This window comes from Dermacentor andersoni, chromosome 3 (genome assembly GCF_023375885.2).
Source record: "Dermacentor andersoni chromosome 3, qqDerAnde1_hic_scaffold, whole genome shotgun sequence".
Classification (NCBI taxonomy): domain Eukaryota; kingdom Metazoa; phylum Arthropoda; class Arachnida; order Ixodida; family Ixodidae; genus Dermacentor; species Dermacentor andersoni.
This window is the reverse complement of record NC_092816.1, coordinates 94,103,091-94,123,044: the sequence shown is the minus strand read 5'-3', so window position 1 is coordinate 94,123,044 and position 19,954 is coordinate 94,103,091. Positions and strand designations below refer to the sequence as shown.

At 47.5% G+C, this 19,954-nt stretch overlaps 1 protein-coding gene across 2 annotated transcripts in view; it reads left to right on the top strand.

Moving 5' to 3' along the window:
* Positions 1-19,954, top strand: part of Tpst (tyrosylprotein sulfotransferase) — a 484,705-nt gene that overhangs the window by 267,921 nt on the left and 196,830 nt on the right. For both annotated transcript variants that reach the window (XM_050189170.3, XM_050189177.3), the window contains exon 4: positions 12,051-12,106. The gene's annotated coding sequence lies outside the window, so the exon portion shown is untranslated. The remainder of the gene's footprint in view (positions 1-12,050; positions 12,107-19,954) is intronic.

The following is a 19,954-nucleotide window of genomic DNA, read 5'->3' as shown; positions in this document are numbered from 1 at the left end:
TAATTTGTCTATACGAGAAAACATAGTTCTCTTACGCGAAAACTCAAAGAAACCCATTTTCCAGCGTTTCTACCGTGCATAGGCCGGCAACGGCGTCCGCCGCTTGCGCTCGCCGGCACCCGAGGGTCTTGGGAGCCACGGAGCGGCGCGCCCAGTTCCTTGCAGTACCTCCAGATGGCGCTCGCCTCCGCCTCGTCGTGGCCATTGTAAGATGCCTCGTTCCTACCAGAAAGCCCGCCTTCGTGCATAGCGTTCGCGGCCAGCGTTTCCCGGTAAACATTACGGTTACGTACGCTCCACTTGCCGGCGAGGGTGAGAAGCAGTCAGCGATATTTGAATGCTATTGCGTTCCACTCTAAGGCGAAATTTTCGTCTCCGTTTGATAGATCTTATAGGCCTTATTTCGCTACCGTAATATCTAAAGTGAAAAAAAGGAAAAAAAAGAAATCTGTATAAAATAAGTAGAAATGACCGCCAGAATTGACACATGGCCGCCCGAGGATGCAGCTAATGTAAATTTTGTCCGCGAAGCGGAGGAGGAGTACAGGGATGTTTCGGTAATCGTACGTTGTAAAGCATCTTTTCTTCAATCCTTTTCCGAGCCACAAGTGAGCTTAACAACAACAACAACAACAACAACAACAACAACAACAACAATAATAATAATAATAATAATAATAATAGTAAGAAGAAGACGTAGGGTGACGACGACACCAAGAAAAGAAAAAATTTTATACAGTGACCTGTGTATTGTCGAATGTCCAGGAACACTTGGTAGGCACTTCGTTACGCTGCCCGCGGAAGTGCCCGAAATGACCTCACTATATGAACGATATTACTTTCGGTTCATGAGTTCCGCCATTTCGGACTGTTACACGAAGAAGTTATGATTTCCTGCGCAGTGACGTCAAGTTAACACGGTCGACAAACATCGAACGCGGCTGCTCAATTATTTTCATGCGTACGAATATAGTACCGTGCATTGGTCGCTACGGTTAAGAAATGCCCGCGTTAAACAGATTGTGAAGGCGACGCTCATTCCACACGCCTAACCGCTGTCGCCGCTTAATCCAGTAGGCGAATCACGTCTATTGCATATGCTGTCATCGTTTCTCTTAGTCTAATATCTTTCTTTTTTCTTTCACTTCTATCTGAAGTCATTAGACACCGTGATTTTGGGACCTGCGGAGCGCGTTGCAATTAATTAAATGTGGGATAGGTGTAGAAAGAAGATGGCGGAATGCACCAATGAGCTGGGACGTGTCTCCCTGCGTGCGTGGGCTGGGCACGCGCTGAATACGCAAGCACCCACGCCTCGTTGTACATAAGTGTTAGCACGGCGCGCTCTTGGGGAAATGCTCTATTCGGAATAGCAGTATACTCTATTCGGTGGTGCTACCGAGAGCGCGTGTTTCCTGGAGACGCGTGTTGAATACCGAGGAGGGAATCAAGCGAAAGTGTTGTCAACCGGGCTGATTTACGGTGCCTTAGTGCGGGCGGGCCCGGCGGCGTCATGCGGAGAAGGCCATTTACGGCGAGAGAGTTCCGTTACGCATTGCGCGGTTTATGATGCCGTAGCTGTTTGCAGACGACTGTCGTGCGGACTGTTTTAGCAGAAGGGCTCAGCAGATGACAGCAGCAGTGTAAGTATGCTGGATTTCACCTTCCTCGACGAAAAAGGGGGTGGGGCGGGAGGGGGAGGGGTACTTATATTTGGGTACCTGTAAAAGAACCTCAGGTGGCCAAAATTAATCCACATTTCTCCTACTATACACGGTTTAACTCGTTGTAAGAATGTGGTTTTCGCTTATAAAACCTGAGAATTAATTTGTGTTATTTAGATTTATTCGTTTTCCCTTTCCGCACTTACTTTCTTTCTTCCTTTTTTCTTCTTCTTTCTTCTTGACCGCATGGCGACCGGCACATTTTGCGCCACCTGTAAGCGGAAGGTGATCACCGCTGCAGGGGGTCAAACGAAGTCAGTGTGTCGCAAATACCTTCGCTTTCATCATGTACTGTAAATCACCAGTTTGGTGTCCCCAGCGTCCTATGCGGGGGCGCGAAACGCGCCGGCAGCGATGTACTCCCGAGTATCGCGTTTGAATCCCCTAAAAACTTTACAAGTGTAAATACGACATTTGTGGCTAAACATCCACATCACTCAACTTATGCGATGCATCAACTTATACAACTCAACATCAACCGCTCAACTTATAGCGTCAACTCCGGCGTACGATTCCTCCGTGTGAATTCAAGGATTGTTTGGCCTTTATTTTGCCAATCCATGATTTATCGCATAAAAGAAAATGGGCAAATAAAAATTGGAAACGAATCCTTTTTTCTCGGTCTCAACTGATTTCATGTCGCTCTTTATTATCTCTTCAAGGGGAATCGACGGCCCAGAAGCAGTCAGAGAGGGATAACGTCGTAGCGGTTCCATGTTTTGAGAGCGGTAATGCGATTCGTCTTCCGCATTAGTGCCGAATGGGCGCAATGCGCTATAGCATCGCGATTTGAATCGCCACTGTCGCATTCGATCGCGTAAACCCGGCTTCGTAGGGTGCGGGTGCTTCAGTTGCTGCCAACGCTGGTGTCGAAACGCATGTAGTAAGCGCGCGCATCAAGAAACGGGCAAGTGAACACAACTCGCGCGTGCACCTTAATTGGCGCCTCGGCTACCTTAATTCCCTAAAAGCCGAGGCGGGAACGAATTTGACTAAACGGATGGGGCTGGCAAATAAAAGGTTTCGCCCGTGTACACACCTGAAGTCCGGTAGGCGGTCGGCTGCTCGAGGGGCGGGTTCGCGAGGAAGCGAGTCGAGCTGCCTGGAACAACCGAGCGTATAACCCCTGCTCCTGCTTTTCCGGAGCACCGGAAGAGGGAAGGCCGCCCCGCCGGCTGAGATTACTGTCATTAGGAACGCGCGTTCCGCCCACAGCGCGGGCTGCAGCGGCTCCGAAACTTCGGCCTGCAGCTCTGCGGCTTGTTCGTCCGAGTGTATAGTTTCGGTTCGCTGCTTTAGATTTATTTCCGCTGCGCTGGCCGTGGCACGTGTGCACAAATCTGTTGCCTCGTTTCCCGTCCGCGCGCTGCTCGACATAGCTTTGCAGGCACGCGCGTGGGCGCATAAGGTGCACGTGTCGGCATACGTACGGGCTATGCAGTATACGTATGGAAAGCGCGCCTAACCACGCGCTTTTTTATTAAAAACGCGCGCACTCGCCAGCTTGTCACCGCGTTGCGTGGTCACCACGCCGCCGCATTTTCTGAGAAGTAACTGAGGCGCGGCGATCGTTCAGGTATTTTCAGCTACGGGGACTGCTAATCTGATTATTTTCAGATTGCTCTACAATGCCGAATTTTTTAGAAGAATTTTATTCATTCACTAAAGAAAAAAAAAAGCGCTACAAAATATACAGCAGGAGATCCCAACGCTCAAGGCTCTAAGGGGACCTCCTAGTCCTTCGCCATCTTGTGAGCGCTGATTGGTCCAGAGGGTTGCTACGTCCTCTCTGGTTGGATCAAAGTGCCGCCATTGCAGAAGTCGACAGTATGGCAAAATTTGACAACGTTCAGAATAGCATCCAGGAGGAATGACGCTAGTGTATAGTGCGTGGATTAGTTCCCGCCGTGGTTGCTTATTGGCTATATGGTGTTGGGGCTGCTAAGCACAAGCTCGCGGGATCGAATCGCGGCCACGGCGGCCGCATTTCGATGGAGGCGAAATGCGAGAACACCCGTGAGCTTAGATTTAGGTGCACGTTAAAGAATCCCAGATGGTCCAAATTTCCAGAGTCACCCTCTACGGCGTGCCACATAATCAGATCGTGGTTTTGGTACGCAAGACCCCATAATTGAATTTAGTATTTGAATTCGTGTAATCTTCTGGCGCTGTCATTTTGGAGCTTTACATTTCTAAATTTCCATGCAATTGCAGTTTTCTAAACAAGGCAAGGGAATAACGATTTCTGCGCACACGCGTAGTGATTGAGAACTGTCGCTTTTGTAACGCGATACCTTGGTGGAACTGATCGATAATTGCAATGTCGCAAAGCCGTTCGAAGCCTGAAGGATCAAGTTTAGGGGAATCCGTGTACTGCGCTCGTGTTGTGTACTTCCTCTCGTCCTTCGTCCGGGTTGCGCTGCCCACCCATAGGAACATGTCCGTGTACCACGCCTACCCTATATCCATACTGACTGAACGGCCATGCTTGCCGCTTCCATAGATAGTAGAGCCAGATTTTAGTATTTATTTATTATTTATTTTATTTCGCTATACTGCATGCCCGCGTTGGGCCAATACAGGTGTGGATACAACATGGAATACAGTTTAAAATAAAAGAAAAATGGAAAAAAATGAAACCGTTATATCTAAACAAAAGAACGTAAGCACGCACAAAAATGGAAATGTTCAATATATACGCTCTGCTGAAAAGAGTGGTTCGTACAAACAGGATAAGCAACGTTTACGATAATTATTTAGCCCCAGGAGGCTGCAGATAACATATAGTTAACACCATTAACTTTGTTACCATTCAAATTCCAAATTCTGGCTACTGGTAATGAATGCATTGGCAGATGAGTAGTTTACAGCACTAGTGGGTAGCGTGTTCGAATGGGAAATGGCGTGTGGGAATAAAGAGTACATGCGAGTGTTCTTATGAGGGGGATGGTGACGTATTGATTTATTATGATTCGTTCGGGTTGAATGTCTGGACGGCGCTTGAATACACGTAGCTTATGGCATTCGATAGGAGCCGTGATAAAGCAAGTATGAAAATATAAATCTGGAAACTATTCTGCGTTGAGATAGTGGTTGGATCCTATCCTTTACGCGCAGGCTCGTAATGCTCGTTTGACGTGAATATTGAGAATATGTGGATCTCAATGCCAAGTTTTGTATGCGTTCTTGTCTGTCGGCTGCATACTCCTCCTGCGGGGCCCAAATTACATCAGCATACTTTAAAGAGGGTATAATGAGAGTTCTGTACACATTTAGTTTAATACTAGCAGGTGTGTTTCAAGGTTTTCTCCTCAAGAAATGCAGCTTACCTAGAGTCTTGTCATATATGTTATTTATGTGAGGTTCTCACTTTAATTTTGTTGTAAAAGTGAACCCGAGATATGTGACCTCATCGCATTTTCTGAGCGGCATATTGTTTATTGTGTACGTAAACTGAAACGCATTCTTCTTGTGTGTGGAGGAGATGCAGGTTATTGTTGCATTCAATTTCAGCCCCCATTTGTTGCACCAATTTTGTATTGAATCTCGCGAATCGTTTAGCATTAATTAATGCTCTCTGATATTTATTCTTGTGTACACTACGCAATCATCGGCAATCACATTTGAATAGGTGGCTGAACGCATGATTGAATATCATTGATGTAGATCAGGGATAGGAGGGACGCAAGATCTGAACCTTGTGGTACACCATAAAACAACAAAAAACGTTAAGGTAATCAGACTTACTATTGTTCAAAACTGCGCATTGTCTCTGTACTCATTGTGAAAAATGTTATGGGCACCCGCAAAGCCCACAGTTTTACCGTATACTGTATTGTTTCAGTGTTTGGGAAATTCGTGCTGTGCCTACAGTGGAGAAGCTACGAGGGCGAATCAGAAAGTCTTTGCCATAATTTTTTAGCCGTATTTCGGCTGTAAATGCAAAGTCAACATATCCATTCCCAGCGGTGGACCTTTGTTGGACTGGCTCGGCCTCATCTAGCTCCTCGGCACGGCGATGCTGTCAGTTGTTGAAGATGGCGGTTGTGCTTCACACATCCACGGCCTACGAGCAACGAAGCGTGATTCGTTTTCTATGGAGGAAGGTACATAACGCCCATCGGTATCCACAGGGAAATGCAGCCCACGTATGGGGAAAGGTGCCTCGCTTTGAGGAGTGTGAGGTGCTGGTGTTGTGAATTCGCAAAAGGCCGCGAAAACTTCTTGCATGACAATGAGCACTCGGGGTGGGCGCGTGCGCCGCTCACTGACGACGACATTTCCCGCGCGGATGCAATGGCGAAAGCGGATTGGCTATGACTGCACTTCAAGGATATTTCCCGGAAGCTTGGCATTTCGTAGGGGAGTGTTTACGGGATCGTTCACTGGTCCTTAGGGTACCGGAAGGTCTCATGCCAGTAGGTGACTAAGCAGTTGGGTGACATGATGAAAGGCAAGCGAATGATTGCTGCACTGAATCGTCTGCGACGGTATGCCGAGGAGGGTGAACGTTTCCTGCACCGCATTGTAACTGGCGATGAAACGTGGATACTGCATTTCACGCCGGAATCGAATCGGCAGAGCATGCACGGTGTGGAAACATCCGGGTTAGCCTGTGACAAAAAAGAAAAAAAAAAGAAAATCCGTTTAGTGCCATCTCTTGGGAAAGTGATATTAATGGTCTTCTGGAATCGCCGAGCACCGTTCTTGCTGGATTTCATGCCACAAGGTGCAACCATCAACGCCGCCTGTTATTGTTCCACGCTGTCACGTCTGCTGGCGGCCATCACGCGAAAACGCCGAGGGATTCCCGATGTGGACAGTGCGGTTATCCTCCACGACAATGCGGGGCCACATGTGGCACTCAGAACCGCCGAAAAGGTCCGGCCATTGCACTGGGAGAGTGTGGACCACCCACCATACAGTCCGGACCTCGCCCCCCTCGTGATTTCCACGGATTCGGTCCACTGAAGAAGTTCCCGGCAGGACAGCGATTCACGTGCAACGATGAAGCCAAGACAGCAGTCTGACGGTGGTTCCACAGTGAGCTGGACGAATTCTACCACATGAGCATCTCAAATTTAGTGCTGCGATGTTTGAACCAGTGTTGGAACTATGGAAAGATAGTGTACGGTACGTAGAATAGTACGCATATCTATAATTACATGTATATAATCTTGGCTAATAAAAAAAAATAGGGGCAGAGACTTTTTAAATCGCCTTCGCATATGGAGCCGTCAGCGACGAAGGCACGGTGAAAGCCGGTTTGGTTTCGTGGTCTTGATTCGAGTTGCGTGCTTTTGTAGACAGAAGGCGACCGCTCTCTCAGCCTGCGACGCTTTGGTGGCCCTGTGTGCTTTCCAAGGCCTCGCGCTATACGGACTCGCGCGGGCGCATTGCGGTAAAGTCTTGTAACTTTATAATTCTTTGTCGAGTTGTAATGCAAAAGCCTTGCTGTGTAAAATACATAGTTAGAAAGTTCTTGCGCGCCCATTTTTCTTTTATTTTTGTCTCGCTCTATATTCCGCTAGTGATACATCTGGAGGAGCAAGAAAAACTGGATAGCCACAAGCCTCGGCTTATTTTTGCGATTCAATGAGCCCTCGACGGCATAAAATTGGTTGTCGTCGTGGTTAGGCCACAGTTTAATCGAAGACCCTTTATTTGATGTGTTAGGGAGTTCCCGCTTCCCTTGTGTTTTGGCTAATTCGTGTGTGTATACGTATGTCTCTGAACAGTGCATCTTTGCGCATAACCGGTGTGTGTGTGGGTGTGTGTCAGAGAGGTAGATAGAGAGAGTGAGTGAATGTGTGAGATTTATCAGAAGCACACGCCGGCTTGTTTGTTCTTTTGTTTTTCTGTCGTGTAAATTTTTGTGTTATCTGAGTAAGCACGGTCACCGGTTCGCCTGGTAACACACTGTAACCTATGTAGTACGTTGCGGAGTTGAAAACCTTGAACAAGTATAGTTTGGTTCCCTCAGGTCCACACAGCACCTCAACCACATTTTATTGTTTTTCGTTTCTTTCTGTTTTGTCGCGGTCGTTTTGAATCACGTCGTTCAATGCAGACATAGCCAGTCTTAGCCCTAGAATATACACAAAGTGAGATCTACAATTGACGGTGGCTCTGCCTGCATAAAACGGAAACAAAGACCATACGCAAATGACTGTCGCGCTTGTGCTTTGTTTATATTTGCTCCAGTTTTGTACGTCGTGTGACTGCTTAACATGTCTCCCCTGTAGCACCGGTCGGCAATGTGATTGCATCTGACGCTTTCAATAGCGCTTTCATTATTTAGTCGAAGGCTGCACGCAGTCGTGATTAAAAAGTCAAATGAGACTGCGCCATTAGCGTTAGTGCTTCTCTGTTGTAATGTGTGTTAATTGGTCAGGCGGTAATGGCATCTATACGTGGCTAATTCCTTTTACCGCTCATTTGATTTGTGAAAGTGGCCATGACGTGCGGGATTAAAGGTAACGGAGATAGAGGACTGAAATTTCGCCTATCAGGCGTCTCCGCCTGGTAGCGTGCAAGTATGTTGTTATCAGCTTCTTTATATTTGTTCTTTTTCTTGTTCATCTTTTATTTCGTCGTCTTTGTATCGCGTATGTTATTCGCACGTTGAGGCCATCGTGAACTTTGGAGTCGTATCACCGACGCTAACGATGAGAAACAGAAGGCGGATCGCGCACTGTGACCGTGAGGCGTCAGCTGAATAAACGGTGGTCTTGTATATGTAGCTGCGGAATTGAAATTCCTTGCACGGATAACCTTTGGTGCCCTCACCCTCTCTGTTCGATTCACCCTACGCCCTCAACCGCTTCTTGTGACTTTTTTGTTTTTGTTGGTTTCGATTGGTGTCAAGCGGTCAGGTATTGCAGTTCTGCCCCGAGTTGACATTACTAAGCTCACTATATAACAAATCCAGTCGCAAACTTCACCCTGCTTTCCGTTTTAAGCATACAATTATAGTCGATATTGCTTTGCAAGCTCTCAGCTTTACTGCGAGATTGGCACTGTAGAAGGCGCACATTTACCAAAGCGGTGGTATATGGTCTATAGTCACGAGAATGTCGCTACAGTGTGAAAAAGACGACTTCATTCATCCACTACGTGTGTACATAAACGTTATTTCTTTCCTTTTTTGTGCGTGGCCGTATTGCTCTTTCTGCACTGGTGCCGTGTGACCCCGTATTATTGTTTAGATATGTTTGAAGGCAGCGGTGTAGCGGAACACTTCCTTGCGGACATGTGCATCGTCCACGCCGGGTGCAACGTACGCCGACTTTGCACACCAGTCTTGTACGCCGGCTGTTCGCACTTCCGTCACGAAGTGCGTGCTGGCAATGACATTGTCACGAGTGTCGCCAGGAAGCGAGATTCTCGGGGTCTCGAGAAAGCTCTCGCACAGTGCTCTCCAGAGAAAAGTAAAAACAAGCTCAAAAAGGAGATAGCGCATATATATATATATATATATATATATATATATATATATATATATATATATATATATATATATATATATATATATATATATATATATATATATATATATATGTATATATATAGGGGTAGGCGGGTTGCATCACGACGAAGCCCATGAAGTGATGAGCTGCAAAGGATGCGACCGCAAACACAGCCTGCCGCTCGACGTCGTGGTAGATTTCACAGCCTTGTATAGTTGTCACTAGCGGAAGCCGCTCAAAAGGGAGTCGGCCGCACGACCTGGTCCCCGTTTATAATTGTGACAGCGCCTCCGCTGCGTCCTTCCGTGCACCGTTGTCGAGGTTTCCTGTCATAGCCATTATGCTTTCTCTTTGTGTTTATTTTTTATTATGATTTTTTTTCTTGCACAAAGCACATAAGAAATGAATGAATGAATGAAGGAACGCTCAGCTCCAAGTGTTTTAGCACACTCGAACGGTCCCGAGAACGTTCCTTACAACGGATGCATGGCAGTTCTTTTTATAAGACGGCGGGGCAATAGTTGAGGCGGGAGGTGGTACACAATGCCGGTATCTCGTTCAGCGGTGGCTTCACCTTTGTCCACGTACTCGCCGATTGCGCTCGATGCTGGCGTGGGAGAATTGCACTAAATATACTCGCGTCTTGCGCGCATTCGTGCACATATGTGCGAACACACTTTAAAAGGTTTAGTTACTTTCTAAGCACGGCAACTTTCATAAAGGTAAAGGTGTTCATATCTAGACAAAGAGACAGTTTATTTCTAGTTTGAAAGCACAGAAAAAATGGGCTAGGAAAAAAAAAAAAAGAATTTGCTCACTAGGCAACATGACATTACATTCTGTCATCCTCACACGTGTAATTTTTCGTTTTCGCCTTGGATAATGGAAATATTCGCCTGAGTTTGGATGCCCTAGTAATATTCGGCATGTCGAAGCTTGTCATCAAAAGCCAGTTAGAGAAGCAAACTGTTTACAGGCCATTGCAAAAGGGTTTGCTGTTGAGCTAGTGGGTACATGGTACTTATAACGGGTATGGCGGAAAACACGTGAAGAGACAGACGGCGTTTTGTCGGTTTCTCTCTATTTCCATTCTTAGCGCTGTTACCGTTCTAAATACGGGTGACCGCGGAGTAACGTGATTGCGTTACAGCCTCTATAACATGACACTTAGCGGCGAAGTTCGGTGTATATCGCTTTCTTAACTTTCTGACAACGTCGGTGCCAGCACCAGACTTAGCGAAATGTGACCATGCTGTCGAAGCTAGCTCAACTGCTGCCATTACAGAGTTTTAGTTTAGGGGACGCAAGCGGCTTGCGTACGCAAGAACTAGGGGCGACGGTACTGCGCATGCGCAGACTCAGACGTAGGTGTCTGCGCATGCGCAGTGCCGTCGCCCCTAGTTCTTGCGTACGCAAGCCGCTCGTGTCCCCTGAACTAAAACTTTACATTATCTAAGACGAAGAACGTAGGTTGCCTATAAAATGGACAATAAGCATGTTCATAAAGTTTGTCGTGCTTTTAGTGTGTTCCTTCGTTCCCCAAACGCGCCTTCGTTGCTGGAATTAACGAAATTTTCTTTATGGCAGTCACAAGACTGTACGGGTAGTAGTCGCATAGGTATACAGGTTCTGTATACAGGTATGCAGGTTCTAATACGATGTCAGGCTCAGCGCTGACCCGCGCAAATTGCTTATGTAAATTTTACTCCAGTCAGCCGTGCTTTTAGGCTTCGTAAGAATAACTGAGACGACATAACTCTATAAGGTAACATCGGGGTAACGACTGTTACCTTTGAATGCGAGAACTTGCACACTTGTAAAAGTTACATTTGTGCTAGAAGATGCGCGCCACATTAGATGTTCAATTATTGTGCGTTGACTGATTGGTGTTTGTCGGCTGATACGGGCAACTGATATAGATGAAAACGCAGTGGAAATGTGATATTGCCATAGTGCCTCGATGTAGTGCCCTTCAAGGCACCTCCACAGGAACAGATAATTTTTTAGAGTGGACTGCTCTTTTCTTTCTTTGTACCTTTACTATCGTGTTCTGTTATTGCTACATGTCACGATAAAGGCAGTGGCGGCCTCGGTCACGTCGTGTATTGGCCCCTCTGTCCGACGTGGTATATCATGTTTCCTGACAATTAACACTTTCGCTAACTTCACTGACGAATGCAAAAACCTCCCGTGGTTGGACATTTCTCCGCGGCGAATTTTCCCCGTATCACGTGTTTCGTCCACCCGAGCGGTGGCCAATAAGGAAACGCTGTTGCGTATGACCAATGAGAGCGCCTCAGTGAATACGTTTCCCGGATGCGCGTTCCAAAGGCGGTCGATCGTTTCGTAATCTCTTAACTCGCGCCGCCCGGGATGCGGGCACAAAAACAGAAGCATCTACGCGAGAACCGAACGAAGACGTGTACCGCTTTTTCAAAGCGCGCTATTAAACGTGCCGAAGAGCGCTATTAAGTTTGGATAATCGGCGCAGACAGCTGCCAGGACGTTTCTGTCCGTATATACTTCGGCGCGTTCGGCGCGTCGCTTCCAATTCTGATATGAATCTTGAAATTAACAGCGCCTCGCAAGTGGTGCCTACGTTTCGGGCCAACCTTTCAACATAGCCGCCGCCGCGCTTCGTAGCAGTTCGCCGTCCGGCGGCTCGCTTAAGTTGCCCAACGACGCAGTTACGAAATTTCTGAGCGAGAACCTGTGCCCGCTTTGGATGCGTGCACTTGTGGCTTTCATGCTTGATGTACCTTCGCCCTCTCCCCCTCCCCCCACCCCCCACTCCACTTCGCTTACGCCACTTTTTTTTTCTTTTTTTTTCTCTCTCTCTCTCTCTCTATCCATGCAGTGAAAGTGCGCGCGCGTTTTCGGGCGTGCTGCGGCGCGGGGCCTGTCCAACCGAAGGTGAGTTTTTGTTTCTCTCTCTCTCTCTCTCTCTGCATTCTGCGTCACTTCAGAACTGGGCGCGACGTATGTGTATGCCCGTTGGACGCGAACCGGCGATGCGTGAAGTTTTCGTGACGTTCGCGGCCAATTGCATTGAGCTCTTCTTAGAGCAGCTGCCATGCAAGCCCGGTGTTTTCCGGGGTGCTGATTTTTGCAACGAGCGATTCTTTAAGGCTCTTTGACGAAGCCCAAATTGCTCGCGTTTTGCTGTATTTTTTTTTCTTTTGCTTCGCTCATAAACCGCAACGCAGCTGTCCTGCTCTGAATCGCTTCCAATGATTCCTTCCAAAAATGTGTTACGTGTATTAACCTGGAGACGCACCTCTTCAGCGCTGCCTCTCCTTTATAAAATTTTTTAACTCGTTGGCGATTGGAACTTCGCTAACTGGAGAAACTGAACTCTTATACGGGAACCGCTTTGTGGCCAATACATATTTGACGCGCCGACAGATTCTGGAAGTGGGTTCAGTAGTCGAGTAGACTTTTCCTATGCTTGGATGCTGTGCAGACATGTCCTATACTCTTCTGTGCTATACCGTTGCGTTGTATTCGAATCCATTGTGCCGGTGGCGGAAGTTCAGTGCAACATTTCTACCATAGTTGCGCGTACGAGAACTGAAGGATTGGGCGAGCGTTTTCGGCTTCATAGATTGATCAAACGGCGCGAGCACAGGGCTGAATGCGCGTATACGTTGCCGCTCGACGATGCTAATTCTTCTGTATGTAGCAGGTACATCTGAGGCCTTTTTTTTGCATACCGGTTGTTTTCATTCTCCATTGTTTTGTTTTTGTTACTCTTTATCATTGGCTCTCGCGATAGCCGCGCCCTTGCTGTCGGCATCAGGAACTCGGCGGTAAGGATATTAAGAAACGAATGGGGCTCCCGTAGCGCCATAATCTGATTGCGATAATGCGTATACTTCCTTTTTTTCCCCAGTAATGTCGCCGCTGTTAAGTGAGGAAAGGAATTAAATATTGTTTACTACTCTTGCTACTAATTTTAAATGTCTTTAAGGCCTGTACTAATGCCAACGAATCCCCCCCCCCCTCCAAAAGAAAGAAGGAAAAAGAAAGGAAGGTTGCAAATTTGACTCCCAGGGCATGTCTACGACTCTGCTGATGACTGCATCATTTACCGCTCCATTAATTCCATGGATGATCATCTCGCCCTCTAAAGTGACCTTAACCTAATTTCCAGTTGGTTCAATAAATGGCAAATGCCACTTCACTAGAATAAATGAAAGGTTATCTCTTTCAGGCCGCAAGCGTACCAATTCTAATTTCTCGTACCTCATAGATAGCACGGTATTGTCTCAGGCATTATCATACAAGTATTTCGGTATTCATCTCACGCATAATCTTTCAATGGCCACGCATGTCAACACCATTTGTGCAAAAGCCTCAAGGACACTAGGCTATCTGCGCCGGAACATGCGGAATTCCCCTAACAATGTTCGAAAACTGGCCTAACTACTTAATAAACTTACTAGAATTCGTACAAAATAGAGCCGCTCGCTTCATTACACGTAACTTCAGTCCCTTTTCGAGCGTATAACACAGATCGAACTTGATATCTCTCTTGAACCATTACATATTCGTCGTTCAATCGCTCTTTTATGCTTATTTCATAACTATCGATACTGCACCAGGCAATCTGCGTTACCTCTCGAAACGTCGTCACGCATTTCGAGCCGTTTACGTAATCAGTACAGCATCAAGCGCAGATACGGAAGAACACAAGCCTTCAACTCATCAGCCCTTCCACGTGCCATCGTTCTTTGGAATGATCTTCCAGATAATATTGCATCCATATGCAACCATCAGTCATTCCATGATCAGCTGCGCGAATACTTTCAAGTGACACCGTGACGTTAAACCTTCTCTTGTATAAAATATCGCGCTTTTTCGCTGTTGCGTTTTTGTAAACCCCTGCTTTATTTTTTTCTTTAGTCATGCGTCAGACATTTGTGTTGTATTTATATACTGCAATTATTTTGTGTACTTTGCTCTTATGTTTGTTGCTGCTTTTGCTACTAGCCCTGTGCAATGCTTTCCCTTTCCCTTTTTTGACATGTGTATTTTGCATTTCTTATAATATCCTTGTTCGTCCCCCTTATTCAATGACCTCTGGGCCCTGTAAGGTATTGTAAATAAATAAATAAATAAATAAATAAATAAATAAACATATCTATAGTCCCTCCCCACCAACTCGCAGGGCACACAATAAAGTTCTTTCCTCCTCCATATCTATAGTATACATACACGAATAAGATGCGGGTTCGGTTCCCGCCGTTGGCAAGTTCTCTTTTCGTCCACTCTCATGTGCTCCCTCTCTGTTTTTTCTACACGTCAGTTAAAATGGGTTTTCTCGGCTTCATTGTATGTTGGCTTCGCGTAATTGTAACTACTATTAGTAAATAATCTTCTCCAATTGAGAGCCTTGGCATTATAAAAGTCAGTAGTCTCTGAATGGGATTTCACCGTTCTCGTGATTAACGCTTACTTTCTGTATACAATTTTTCCATTGGCGACGCTCTCGGCTGGTTTTTCTCAGTTACACCCTGCCCGGTTCTGAAGCGCTTGCGCATTTATGGCGGCGCTTGCATAATTTCGAGCACCAGCTGTTTTCAGCGAAGTTGGTTTGCGGAGCATTCGCGGGCGAGACAGCTTTGCGGAGAGGATGCGGGGCCCGGAATTCGCGAACACCTCGGCGCCTATATTCACGAGAAGCTCTTAAACTGTAGAATTGTTCGTAAGATGAAAATGTCAGCAAATACTGACGCTGGACATATAATTAGCGAAGGCCACCAGCCACTGGCACTGAGAACTTTACGAACGAAAAAGGTTTCTGGATTCGATCCCTTCCAGAAACGGCCAGGGCTCCCACGTGGCTCACATGCCCATCGCGCGCGCACTGCATCCGAACCGAAGCAAAATACTGTCCCCCCCCCCCCCCCCCCCCGGCATAGCCGAACAGGGATAGAAAATAAGTAGAAGTACGAGGAAGAAAAAAAAAACAGACAAGTAATGGGGAACGCTGAGTGTGAAAACAATAGCGCTTCGATATTGCTCAGTTGCTTCCGCCTGGCCTTTCTTGCTTACCGATCGATCGCGTATTCGGGAAGACCGTGGCCCGCGGGCTCGCTTCGCCGTTTCACTTCTTGGCGTTCCCGTTATTCTTCGCCTCCCGAACGGGACGAGCCTCGCGGGAATGTTGTAGCGTGTAAGCGAAATTCCCTTTCCGATAGAGAGGCTCCGCGGCGTTAAGCCACGTGCGGCATCGTTGCGGCTTCGGCGTTGTTTCTTTCAGCGCCCGCGTGTAGAAAAAGAAAAGCTTTAGAAGCTCGACTTATTCTCCTCCTTCTCATTCCCCTCTTCCTCCTCCTTCAGCACGCATCATTATTATGTGGTTGCTTTTGCGAACGTGTTCCCGTTGTGAATGTACACGCGTGTCAGTTCCGTTCCTGCAGTCATGCTTGCTCTTTCCTCGCTCTAGCTATACCCCAGGCACACTGCTTCCTTTCAACGCGTACGTAGCCCACGGGAAAGCCGTTGCAGGGCACGTCCCGGGGGAGCAAGGAGCATGCAGGAGGCGGGAGCGATCCCTGCGAGGGTTTGCGAAATAACGCTGGCGTTTCGCTCGCAAACGGGCTCTGCAGAGTGCTTTTGCGCATCTGCACTGCGTGGGAAAAGGGGTCCCCCGATATTACAGTGAAACCGCGTCTAGGAGGTTGTCGGTCGCGCGCACGCGTTTCTTCGACGTGGTTCGGTGAAAGCGACGAGGTGGAGGGGCGAGTGATGCGCCGTCGTCGTCGTCGTCGTTCGGGGTGGGCAATTTCTATCTTTCTTGCTGTCTCTCCGCTCGTTGGTCTTTTCGCGTTCTCATTATTTTTTTTTTTCACATCGTGTTTTACCCTTTCTGCGTCGCTCGTTCTTGCATGGTGATACGCCGTGCGCATTGCCATTCTTTATAACCGGTGGAGCGTTATTTGAAATAAAAGCGCATCGACGTAGTCGCCAGCGCCGTCGCGCGTTTCGGACAGAGAGAGAGAGAGAGAGAGAGAAAGAAAGAAAAAAGCGGGGGCTCACATAAGAGGCGGATGACAATTCGCCTCTTGGGTAAATTGGAAGCCTGCCTTCCATTTGTCGTTCTTGCATTCCCCGTCTTCTCGTATTCTTTTTTTTTATTTTTTTAATAAAGGTGGGGGGGGGGGGGAAGCAGCTACTTGAATCTTTATTTGTATCCATCTTCCTGTCGTTCCCTCCATCCCGTCCGCGTCCCGGCTCCGTCGCCTGCAGGTTTATGTGTGTACCACTCCGGTGGAATGCGCCGACGAGGACGTCCTCGTAGCCGTAGTGAATCGCCTCAAGTTGAACGTGACGCTCGGGGCGAAGTAAGGTATAAATAAATACAGAAACGGGGGACTTGCATTGTTTTATTTTTCTACGTCTGGTACGACTCTACTCCCACCCTCTTCGTCGTGTGGGAGGAGGTTGGGGGCGATGTCCCGCGATCTGGGAGCGCGCCATGAATATAATATTATACTAGAGAGATGTTGATGCAGCGCGCAAGTGCCCCCTTTGACAGGACGAACCTCTCACGGATCTCTTTCGTCGCCAATGTCTGCTGGTGAGTGCTACTGCAAAAATAAATAAATAAATAAATAAATAAATAAATAAATAAATAAATAAATAATGAAACAAATAAATAAATAGAACATTGAAGTATAAAGCCCGCCACGACGTTGCCGGTAATAGCCGGATGAGCTTTACCATTACTTGTTTTTAACGCGAGAGCATTATATGTCCCATGATGCAGAAAAGCCGGCGTTGTCCGCAATCAGTCACGACAAACACCGTCATCATCGTCAGTGACGTCATCAGCGCCTTGTACGCCGTGAATAGTAATACAGAACTATAGAACAAGTTAAGATAAGGTGGGTTAAGGTGGAGTAATGTGAATTACGGTGACGTAAAGTGAATGAAGGTGTATTAATGTGGATTTAGGTGGATTCAATTGGATTAAGGTGGATTAAGGTTGGTACAATTTAGAGCCAGGTGAAATAAGGTGGAAAAAGGCAAAGTTGTGAAGTACACGTGTCAATGTATGACGTCACGCATCATGTACTTAACCGCTTAATTAGAAGTCATAATCCTTTCGCATTCGAATCACGTTAAGATTCTTAAGTGACGGTCAATTTTTTGCGCGATACTGGAGGCCTTGATAGGTCGAAGCAGGAAGGGCAATGTAACAATTGTAGAAAACACACACGTGCACACCTATGCATCGGGGATATAAGAAAATAAATAAGTGGTTCAGTATAAACACATCAGGCAGAAAGCGGACGTAGATATACAAAAAGCATAAGCAATGGTCAGTGTATTTATTGCGCTATAGATACGATGTCAGATACAGCTACCCTGGCATACGAGTTTCTAACACGCGCTGGTGATAAAGAAGTGTGAAAGCGTGACGTCACGAAGGAGTGGCTGCGCCGTCGTCGTGTACCCGCTGCAACGGAATAGGTGCGTATGCGTCGCGGCGACTAAGTTGCGATGGCGTTCTGTCAGTCGTAGTTCACCGGAAACGAACCCATTCGCACATTGTGTAGAACTGCTCGAAGTCTCCGTTCTCGAGACGGGATAAGCGAGGCTGGCGTTTACCATTCGCCGTTGCAGTCGTCTGAGCGACTATTATATGCCTCGAAGCTTTTTGCTGTTTGACCTTGCTATCCGATGCGTCGGAACGTGAACCTCGTCGGGACACGCCAGTGGGGCGAAACAGAACGCTGCAACTACGAAGGCGCGTGCTTTCGGCTCGGCCGTGCAGTTCGTCGGGGCGCGCTCTTCCGCATAATCTCTACGGCTTCGGTTCGCGCGTGCGTCGGAAACACGCACCACGTCTTAGCTGCTCACTTTGTACTACGTCCGCGCCGATCAATCTTTCGTTTGGAGATCTTATCGGAGCGCTTTTGCACCGCCAGGCTGGGAGCGTGCGAGGAGCCGCGAAGCAGTCTCGGAAGCGCGGGTCAGGTTGCTAATACCGCGGAGAAAGGAAGGAAACAAGCAAGCAAGGGGAGAAGAGCAAGAAAGAAACGGAGAAAGAAAGAAAGGAAGAGAAAGAGCAAGCGAGACCTCAAAAAAGAAGAAGAAAGACGGAAAGAAAGAAAAACAACAACAATAAGAAGCAGCCGAGCGAATAGCATCAATGAAAAGTGGCCACTGCCGGCGACGAAAGCACGCAGGAAAGTTTAGCGTTTGTTGTGCAGGCGTTCGTTCTGCTGCAGGAAGTCCCATTACACGCGTGAGACGATTAAGGGCGGAGGGGCGGAGAAATATTTCATCGGCGTCGTCGTATAAAGGGTTAGCTGGCTCGGAACAAATGCGCCGCACCGTAATGAGGTGTACGTCAACGGGAGAGGAAGAGAGAGAGGGGGAGAGGGGCGTGTTTGTTTTTGAGGCGCACCGCCGACTAACCTCCTTTTGTGCACTTTGCAGCGCGAGTGCCTTGGCGTATTCCCGAGGCAGGTGCTTTTGCGTTCACTCTGTCGTCCCATCGATGCTGCTTCTGTTGCCGCTGCCACTGTATCGTATCGGCGCATGCATTGTTCGCGGGCGATGGAGAAATATTGAACGCTGACGTTTATGTGGGGGGGAGGCGGGGGGAAGGATGACGCATTTGCTATAGAGAAGTCCTTGTGCGCACTCTGTTATGTGCGCGCTGCTTGCATATTGCCGTGTTGACTCTGATGCCGTGAAGATTCTGCTACTGGTTATAGCAGATACCAATCTGCTAACCATTCCGCAAAGGAGTTACCAGGCCAAACACTCGAGGCCGAACAATATATGAAGCCGTGTGGCAACGTCGTGTCGGCGGGCGCTGATCAGCTATCTGCGTGTACGAGGTATTCACGGAGGCTTAGACATCTGAGACATGCTCGGATGAGCTGGTGCCGCAGCGCAGCTGAGGCGCGGCCGACGCGCGGCCTTGCGTCCGGTGTGGCCGCTTTGACCTGGATGGGAACATTTACGACAGATAGGGCGTTCGTCTAACAGATGCCTCGTCACATTAAAGAACACCATAGTAGAAATTAGTATGAAGGCTATCTACATAACGACCTTGATTGCACGAGATTGGGAGTCAATCATAGAATCAATCAATCGACTGATCATGTACTCGTTCAGTCAATCAGTCACTTGCGTCCATCGTCATGTCCTCGGTTTTTGTAGCAGCCGACAGAGGCGGGTCCGTATAAGCGCAGATCTCTCGACTAGAGTTCTCCGGTTTTTAAAGGAACAAGAAATTTTTGACTTTATCCAATGAATTCGATACACAAAAGCGTACAAGATCGTATCGATTGTTCCTTAACAGCACGTACCACTTACATTTGAATATTCCTTACCTATATAAGGCCCGAAACAGCCTTAAGATGGGTAGGCCCGCGCGTATGTGGAAGTTTGTCGCAGTCGATTTGCTTTGTACTTGTAAGGTTGCTAGCGTTTCCCATGCAAGCGCGCCAACTCCTCCTTTTCGAGTCCCCTCTTCACGCTGTTTTCTTTTTAATTATGAACGCTTAGCATCCTTGATTAGCGTTATCTATACTCCTTGGGTATCCTACGCAGCTGATAGCCAGTGCTCTACTTTTCAAATTTCATCGTGATCTTGCTTCTGCAAAAAAGTACGACGACTTTGACGGAAGAGAAGTCCCCTTATCGAAACGTTGCTTCCATGCGGGGGCATCCGACTACCCAGTTTATCGGACAAACACGTGGCGTCAAAAGCCGTGTATATATAGTACGCACGAA